Below are 9997 nucleotides of genomic sequence, written 5' to 3' on the forward strand. Positions count from 1 at the left end.
ATCTCTAGATTTTTGGCCAAATCTAGGCTTGAGTAGGGTGGAGAAGGCAACTAGACTCTTTGGATTGATGTTTGGTAGGTTTATTTTTGAATTTGGCATCCCCGGTAGTGCCGGATCTGACCACGGCAGTAGGGATCCGCCGTGCCCCGTCTCGAGCGGTACTACCGCCCATATGGCACGGTACTACCGCTGGAGCGGTACTACCGCTCCACGGAGCGGTACTACCGCTTATGTGGATAAGCGGTACTACCGCTGAGCAGGCACGGTACTACCGCTGGATGCCCAGTTCCATTGTTTCCTACCACATGTTGATCCATCTTTGTTGTGTTTATTTGGTTTTGATCGTTTCTATTGGTTGTTTCTTGTGTCCGTGTGTTTGGTTCCAGGTGATGAACATCCTGAGCAGCAAGTCCGTCATGTCAACCCCGGGCGTTCAACGTCGAAGCGGTACCGCTCATCTGAGACTGCAGGTGGTTCTTCCAGTGCTGCCACAGCCGGCAGGGGGTGCTTCCTCAAGTGCTAATCCTCCTCGCACGAAGAAGATTGCCAGCCGACCAAAGCCAAGTGGCAGGAAAGTGACTGAGATGTCTAGCAGGGAATTCTGGGACAAGCGTCGGCGCAACCCCTATGAGGAAGAACAAGAACCCAATCTTGTCAACCGCCCGTTCTGGAACCGGTTTCAGTATTCCACATACTTTGATGTGATCAAAGCTAAGAAGAATCTCTTTGTCAATGTTCATTCCATCAACACGGATGCTATGGAGAAGGACCCTGAGTACTTTGGTGATGCTCTACAGATGTGCTCTCAGTTGAACATTCTCAGGATCATGCAGTTCAACAAGGACTTTGATGCAGATTTGCTGGCACAGTTCTTTGCCACTGTTCACCTAGGGACTGACGCAGACAGGACTCTGACTTGGATGACAAATGGAAAGGTGCTAGCTGTCAAGTGGCAGGCCTTCATGGGGCTGCTTGAGGTGGAAGATCAAGGGCTTGAGACTCCAGTTGGTTTTCGTCCTCACCAGAATACCACCTCCACTCACAAGCAAGCCCTCTGGCCCTACTGTACTCGGAAGGTCCACCCTGAGACCAGGAAGGAAACCTATGAGTTGTCTACCTATTTGGACATCCTTCACCGCATCTTCCGCGAGACTCTCTTCCCTCGTATTGGGAATCTGGACATGGTGCACTCTTACCTTGTGGACATGCTTCTCTTCTGCCAGCGTGAGAAGGACGCAAACACCGGCGAGTCTCTGGACATCTCTCATGTCATGTGGTCTGAGCTTTTGGCGGCTGTCTCTGAGCGCAAGTGCCCAATTTATGGTCCGTTCATCATGTTGCTTATTGAGAGGGCCTGGAGACGTACCTATCCTGATGAGCAGCTGGAGACTGGAGAGTTGGTCTCTCATGAGATCAAGCGTCTGAGGAAGAAGGATAATTGGGGTAGATCTGGAGCTCCATCTTCTGCTGCTGCCATGGAGACCGAGGACGAGGCTGATGCCGGGGATGATGATGAGGAGTATGTGCCACCTGGGACAGAGCCTTCTGCAGCAGAGCCCTCTTGGGCAAAGAAGCTGAAACACAAGATGAAGAAGCTGTTCTGCATGGAGTCTCATGGTCAGTACATGACTCATGTGGCTGAGAAGAAGGCAAGAGGACGACACAAGGAGCTGATGCGTCAGATGGGTGCGACAGTCACCAGCGGCTCAGAGGGTCAGATTACTGAGGAGGAGGAGTGGATCCAGCAGCACTGTCCATGGACCGACTCAGATGCCGAGCAGTTTCCGGGCGCGGACGGCAGTGCAGATGATCACGCAGAGTCCTGATGTTCGAGATCCTCAGCATGCTTTCACCTGGAGCCGTAGGTTAGCTCTTTGCCCCTTTTGGTGTCTCGATGCCAAAGGGGGAGAGAGTTTAGGGATTTCCGTCGTCGTTGTGTTGAGTGTTGCGAGTGTGTCTTTGCCTTTGTGCTTTCGTTATGTGCTACTTTGTGCTTTGCTTGGAACTTGCGTTTGCTTGGTTTTGTGTTCAGTAAGACTTTCGTTCGCGTCATATGGTGTGAGACATATGCTACCCTATCATTATAATATCTTTATCTTTGTCTCTAGTCATTTGATATCTCTTGAGTTATATGCTTCATGATGTTATATATCCTGCTATCTTGTTTCTCGCTTAGGTTGTTGGTCTCTAAAATACAGGGGGAGTGTTGATCCTAGTATGTGTGTCGTGCAGCTCAAAGCACCTATCTTGATGGCACACATCTAGGGGGAGCCCGTCTATATTTTAGAGACTTGGGGTTTGCTTATGCCATTTGTTTTTTCCCAGTTGTGCAAATCCCGTATTGTCATCAATCCACCAAAAAGGGGGAGATTGTAAGGGCATATTTATCCCTAAGATGTTTTGGTGATTGATGACAATGCTTTTGCGGACTAATCGTGTGCGTTGAGTGTTTTTTAGAGATTCATTCTTTTGGGCACGAGACGATTTCCTCCCCTCGGAGCTTAAAGCGAAGACGGTGTAGTCCTTTCGGATTAGTTTGGTGGACTAGTTTCATAGGGATCACCGTACTATCAAGAGGGGGTCCGTTTTGGAAAGGCTAGGGCGGAATCATCACGTACACTTCCTTTTCCCCTCCCTCCGAGCCTTTCCGTTTCGATGATGGGCTTGGTTCTCCTTTCTTTGTGCCCTCTCTGGTCCCAGCGGTAGTACCGCGGGTCAGAGCGGTAGTACCGCTTGGGTGGTACAAGCGGTAGTACCGCTCCGGAGCGGTAGTACCGCCCAGAGCAGTAGTACCGCTAGTAGCTCCGTGTGTGTGCTATCTCTGGTCCCAGCGGTAGTACCGCTTGGGTGCCACAAGCGGTAGTACCGCTCTGGGCGCGGTAGTACCGCTCCAGAGCAGTAGTACCGCTGGTGGCCCCAAGCCGTAGTACCGCTCTGGTCTCGTGCTAGTACCGCCTCGATTCGAGGGCTCTTTTTTCGTGTCGGGTTTTACGGTACTAGCCGCGGCTGTGGGGGGCCGTAGTACCGCTCCTGTGCGGTAGTACCGCCCTCCCTCCGCGGTAGTACCGCTGTGGACCAAGCGGTAGTACCACGCTCTTGGGCGGTAGTACCGCTTATTGTTGCAAGCGGTAGTACCACTGGCACAGCGGTACTACCGCTCTCTTCGGGGCAGAAGGGGGGGTAACGGTTGGTTTGTTCCCCCCACTATATAAAGGGGTCTTCTTCCCCAAAGTTGACTTACCTCTTCCCCCAAAAGCTCCATTGTTGCTCCAAGCTCTATTTTCGCCCGATCTCTCTCCCTAGCCAATCAAACTTGTTGATTTGCTCGGGATTGGTTGAGAAGGCCACGATCTACACTTCCACCAAGAGAAATTTGATTCCCCCCACTTATCCCTAGAGGATCTTGTTACTCTTGGGTGTTTGAGCACCCTAGACGGTTGAGGTCACCGCGAAGCCATAGTCCATTGTGGTGAAGCTTTGTGGTGTCGTTGGGAGCCTCCAATTAAGTTGTGGAGATTGCCCCAACCTTGTTTGTAAAGGTTCGGTCGCCGCCTTCAAGGGCACCAATAGTGGAATCACGGCATCTCGCATTGTGTGAGGGCGTGAGGAGAATACGATGGCCCTAGTGGCTTCTTGGGGAGCATTGTGCCTCCACACCGCTCCAACGGAGACGTACTTCCCCTCAAAAGGAAGGAACTTCGGTAACACATCCTCGTCTCCACCGGCTCCACTCTTGGTTATCTTGTTCCTTTACTTTCGCTAGTTTACTTGTGTTATTTCTCTTACTTGCTTGCGTGCTTGTTGTCGTTGCATCATATAGGTTGCTCACTTAGTTGCATATCTAGACAACCTATTTTGATGCAAAGTTTAATTTGGTAAAGAAAAGCTAAAAATTGTTAGTTGCCTATTCACCCCCCCTCTAGTCAACTATATCGATCCTTTCACGCCACCACCACTTAGTTAGCAAGGCCACGTTCATGAGTTTAGAATTCGTAATACCTAGGCCGCCAAATTTTTTTGGCCTACACGCAGCTGCCCATTTCACTAAGTGGTACTTGCGCTTGGTCCCGGCTCCTTCCCAAAAGAACCGGGAGCGAGGAGTATCGAGTCTTGTGTGAACCCCATCCGCTAGAAGGAACATCCCCATAGTGAATATAGGGAGGGAAGATAAGCTCGAGTTGGCTAGGATTAGCCTCGCCGCCGAGGACATAAACCTACCCCTCCAAGGGCTCACTCTGTTAGCGACCTTCCCATAAAGCGGTTCCCATTCTGCTATGGTAAGTTTCTTGGTCGATATCGGGAGTCCCAAGTATTTAATCGGAAAGCTCCCTAGCTTGCAATTAAGGAGATTCGCAACCCGCGAGCTAGCTAGCTCATCCATCCCAATGGTGATCACTTCGCTCTTCAGAAAGTTGATCTTAAGCCCTGATAAGATCTCGAACGCAAGCAGAAGTAGCTTGGTGGTAGCTATGCTGTGGTCGTCGGGTTCGAATAAGAGCATCGTATCGTCTGCGTATTGCAAATGCGTGACCCCACCCGGAATCAGATGCGCTACGAGCCCTTTAATGTGTCCCGCTGCCCTTGCTTTATTAATCATGGCCGCCAGGGCATCCGCAACAAAGTTAAAGATGAGCGGGGAGCTTGGGTCTCCCTGACGGAGACCACGCTTGTTACGAAAGAACTTGCCCATTGTGCCGTTGATATTGACCGTCGTGTGCCCACTACACACAAGGTGCATGATGCGATGTACGAATCCTGCCTCAAAACCCTTTTTGAGGAGGACTTCTCGCACGAACTCCCAGTTAACGCGATCGTACGCTTTCTCGAAATCTAATTTGAGAAGCACTCCCTGTGCCTTGGTCCTTTTCAACTCGTGAACGATCTCTTGTAACGCAATTGGTCCCTCGAGGATGTTGCGGTGTTTGAGGAAACCCGTTTGACTAGAGCTAATCACTCGTTGAGCGACCGGAGCCAAGCGCGATGCATACGCTTTCGCACAAATTTTGAACGGGACGTTGATCAAGGTAATGGGTCTAAAAAGCTTAATGTTATCCGCCCCTTTGACCTTAGGAATAAGGCTAATGGCTCCGTAGTTCAGCCGGGAGAGGTCCACCGTGCCTAAAGCGAAGCCGTTGACAATATCGTAAAACAAGTGCTTAAGGCAGGGCCAAAATTTCTTAAAGAACTCCACCGGCCAACTGTCCGGCCCAGGCGCCGTGCTCGTTTTCATGCCGTGTAAGGCCTGGTCTATTTCCTCAGGAAGGAAGGCAAGGCTAACCTATCGTTCTCTTCCTGCGAGACATGCTCCGCGGTATCCCACAAATCACCGCGAAGGCGTAAAGGTTTTTCAACGGCCGTCCCCAAAAGGCCTATGAAAAACTCGTAGATATGAGCCACGATTTGGTCCTGCGCCAACAGGACACCTTGGTCTGATTGGAGACGAAGAATGGTGCATTTCCTTTTTCGCCCGTGACAGTGACTTCAAGTCGGTACCTCTACCACCGTACCGAACGTACCCAAGTCTTCTTTCTTAAATAGTTATGCTTCCTATTCCTCATCTTACTTCTCTTGTTGGAACGGTTCATTCCTAATTCATGAATTATTTCGATGCAAAAAAAATTCATGAATTATTTGGTAGTGCACACTAGGGATTTGAATTGTCAAATTGTAGGCATAAGAGGCACCGGGAACCTATGGATAACTAGATTCCCAATACATGTAGGTTGGCATGGTCGCTCGATGGTTCAATGGGGGCAACATGGATATTGCTCCAAAATGGTACAATAACGGGCGATTTACCGGTGCATCTGTCTAACATGAACCACATGGCAGCTCAAGGTGGTAAGCACAGAAGATGTTCTGAAATCCATTCCTTTTAGCCCAACTTGCTAGATAGAGACGTGCTTACTTGGTATGTGTTCAGTATCCAACAGGCATTCGTATGCACTCCCTCCTTTTTAAGTTATTCTTTGAAGTTTGACGACACAGTCTATAAAAAATACTTTGACATCTATGCCACCAAATTAGTTTCACCGAATTGACCATATAATACATTTTATATTGTACATATTTGATGTTGTAGATATGAGTATATACTTTTATATATATTTTACTAAAGCACATCGATATTTGGCACCCGATCCCCCCCCCCCCCCCCCCCCCCCCCCCTCTTTCGATCCCGCCTCCTCCCGCACGGACCCCCTCCCTTCGTTATCCTTCGGTTTCAATTTCATGCAGCTGCTGCTTTGCTTCGATCTTGAAACTCAAGAGTGCCTTTCGAGCGTGTAAAAAGGTCAGAGTATTGATCAGTTCAATTGGGCACGTTTTGAGTCGATACATGATAGAATGTTGCATGTACTATATGTAACTACTAGTTGGACTGGACTGTGATTCTGTGAAAGGTGATCACACAGAATATTCAAAAAAAAAGGTGATCACACAGTAGTTGTTGGAGTTCCAAGTTTGAACAATGGATAGAAGAAAAAAAATCAAACATACTCTCTTGCTCTATGAAATCATGGTGCAAACATATTTCACATATAAAAAGACATCATGGAGGAAGGTAAATGTATGATTGAATTATTAGGCCGAGACAAGGCACAACCTAATTAGCATGCTAGAAAATTTGTCCGAGTCTAAGTCGAAAGATGGTTACAACTAGGCAAAATTGGTTCTACTTGGCTCTTTTTGGATTGTTTGGATTTCTTACCACATACGTCACGTGGTTGGTTCTACTTATCTCATTCTGTCTTGTCGAGGAAGTGATCTTAGCCCATTTATGTTGGCTAGCCACATGCATGTTTAGAAACCAAAGAACAATACTTGAAAAAACTTGAAATCTATTGTTTGTTTAAAGCTCGGGTAACTTAATAGCCAAGGACAAACAAGCTTAGGAAATTCATCATCTGTTTGAAGTTCTCACTATAGGTCTGAACCACCCCTAGCAGAAACAAGCACCATCATTTGTGTAACGATCTCATTGGCTCTTACCTACCAAAGGAGCAAGCTCATAAACAAAGAATTCTTAGCTATTGACCCAACAGGCATCCAATTACTTTAAGTCACTACTGTTGGGAGTAAACCACGCCTCCAGGCGATGACTGACGTGCGCGCGCGGGTATGCGCTCCAGGTCCGGCTCGTAAGGCAGCGGCCGTTGGCGAGAGTGGAGAACTGGTGCGTTGGTTCGTTAGCTAGCCTGCATGGCCGGGTCTCCTGTGTACGCGCATGCACCGTAGTTAGCAGGTTAGTTGGTTAGTGCATGCATGCATCATGTATATGGACGCCGTGCATGTAGCTGGCTTAGTGAGTTTGTTAGCTAGACTAGTGCGTGTGTGCGTGGAGTTAGTGGCCGGTGGCCGGATGCTGTGTGTGCAGCCGGGTATAAAAGGCCCCCTGATGTATTGATCAATAAGAGCCGAGTGTAGCCATGTAGCCACTGTAAAAAAGAAAAAGATTGGGGCGTTCGTGCGCCGGCCGGAAAATCTTGTGTCCACTGTTCTTCTTCTTCCACCTCCGTTCGAGTGAGAGGAGAGGTGAGGGTTGCGGTTCCAACAACTACCTCTACCACACGTACCCAAGTCTTCTATAAGGAGCAATCCTTCGCATTCCTCATATTACTCCTATCTATTGGTATTGTTGATTCCTATTTAGTGCAGTGTTTTGTTTCTACATAGTAGCGATTTGAGTTTGGTTAGCGTAGGCATAAGAGGCACCGGGAACAGATGGATAACTGCACTTTGCATAGGACCTACAAAGCTCTCGCATCCAGCATGCCTCTCCACATCGGCTATTTTCCCTCGACTAGCCGATGTGCCATCTTAGTACAATCAGTGTGTACACCACATTCTATAAGGATGTAACTGGGGTAGAAGGAGGTTGTTCTGTGCAGAAGAGGATTGGCGTGGTTGGACACTCGTTCACTAGGGGCGGGGCGGTATAGACTGCTACGGAATGGTACACATCGGTGACAATTTACCGATGCATCTGGCAAGCAAGAATCACTCGCTCGGCGCTAGCTTTCCGAACCTCCGTCTGATAACAGCACCCAAAACATCCCGCGTCTATCAATTGTGCAACCAATACTGCAACTTCTTCATGGATGCCGGAGTGGCATCCCACGGCACGGTATCTGCCGTGAACTCCCGCGCCGCCACTCCGGCAGGTTACGGTTTCCTCAGTGCTGCAATACGACATGCGTGCTTGGCTGGAATGAGGCAATACGTTAGCAAAGCAATGGCTAGAAAATTTGGGGATTGTCGACACCCAAACAGAACAGGGCACTGAAACTTTCACCCGATTAGTCACATAAACCTCAACTGGTCACCTGTGATTGATGATGCTAGTTGCTACAGTACAAGCATGCAACCTGCACAAGAAGTGTGTTTGAATTACCGAATAGTAAGGAATTCCTCAGTGGAGCGTGTTTGCCAGGGGTGACGGGGGTTACAAGGTGGAGCAAGAGGAGTTGTTCAGTGCTAAGCCACGAAGGCATAGACTGGCTTTAATCAACAGAAACAACGACTAAACAAGAAATATTCTAGGGGTTCCTCTAGGCAAAATTCGTTAGAAAACATTCTAACAGGTTCGAGACTATATCTGATCAGTGATTGCGCATGCTGCAGATGTTGGTTTTCCTTCGACTTCTCCTTTGGTGAGAGTTTGTCGCGATCGGTGTGACCATCCAGCAGTCAGCTTGGAGGACGAAAACTGACACAACTTTCGGAACTACTGCAGGTTTCAAAGAAAGCAAAATCCTACCAGGTCTACGTAATTAATGGTGATTCATGACTACAAAAAACATATGTTGGTACGAACCAGACGATGGAGAAAGAAGTTCGATTGAGTAAGTAAAATAAAATGTTTTCAGAAAGAAATTTAAAAGCCCTAGCTGCTTGAACTTTTGTCATGAAAATTTCAAGGGTGGACCTAAGGGGAAAAATAAGTGTGTGTCCCATCGTAGTCCCGCAGAGCACCATTCAGGTGCAAATTTTACATAGTTGACTTATTTCATGGTGTTTCTTTGAGAACTCGGTGAGAATCATATGGAGGAAGAGATGCGATTAAATTATGTAGCATGATCAATGGGAAAAGGAAATATCAGATCAGCACTACAAAAGAAAAGCTGACAAAAGATTAACTGTGTGATTATAAGTGGGATAGTAAGTACCCTAGAAACGATTGTCCTTCGATTTAATTCCAAAAGTGCCTACGGTGTCATGGATCATGATGCCACTTACTGTTTTTGAACGTTTAGAACATCACAAAAAAGGGAAAAAAAAAGTCTCTTACATACCACACCTATCAAGAACTAGGCACTTAGGCCGAGCGAAAAAGTCAAAAGAAACTAGCTTAAGTTCCAGGTCGAGCAATTGAAGGGCGCGAATCTTATCGATGATCTCTGACAAAGCATCAGAGTCTATTGCCTTAGCGAGAGGCTTTCACTGTTGTAGGGAACCAACCATTTTGAACAAGCAGTCAGCGGGATGGTTAGGGAACAGATGTTCGATAGTAAATTTATCCCTAGTAGTCCAAGAAGCCCAAGAGAAAGCAGCAAAGGCAAGCCAAAACACGCGATTTTTTTAGTCCATCTATTTTGTAAATAAACAAAAAGGTTGTCAAAAAAATCTGGGTTCCAATTGACATTCAACCACATCGAACAACTCTAGCCCAACTTAGCATGGACACAGTTAAATATAATATGCTTAGTGTCGTGGAATTGTCACGGCAGATGTCCTCGAGTTAGGACTTAATCGTGGAGCCATCGCAACTAGGAAGCTTGAAGGGGTTAATGTGGGACAAGGAACGCGAGGGTTTATACTGGTTCGGCCCCTTACGGTGAAGGTAAAAGCCTACATCCAGTTGAGGTAGTATTGATTAGGGTTACGATCACCAGGGAGCTAAACTGTTATGCCCGGCTCTCGGTGAGATTGATCTTTTTTTAAACCGCTGCCGGGTCATCCCTTTATATAGGGAGGCTGACGCCCAGCAGCCCTTAGA

This window comes from Triticum aestivum, chromosome 1D, assembly GCF_018294505.1.
Source record: "Triticum aestivum cultivar Chinese Spring chromosome 1D, IWGSC CS RefSeq v2.1, whole genome shotgun sequence".
NCBI classification, from domain to species: Eukaryota; Viridiplantae; Streptophyta; class Magnoliopsida; order Poales; family Poaceae; genus Triticum; species Triticum aestivum.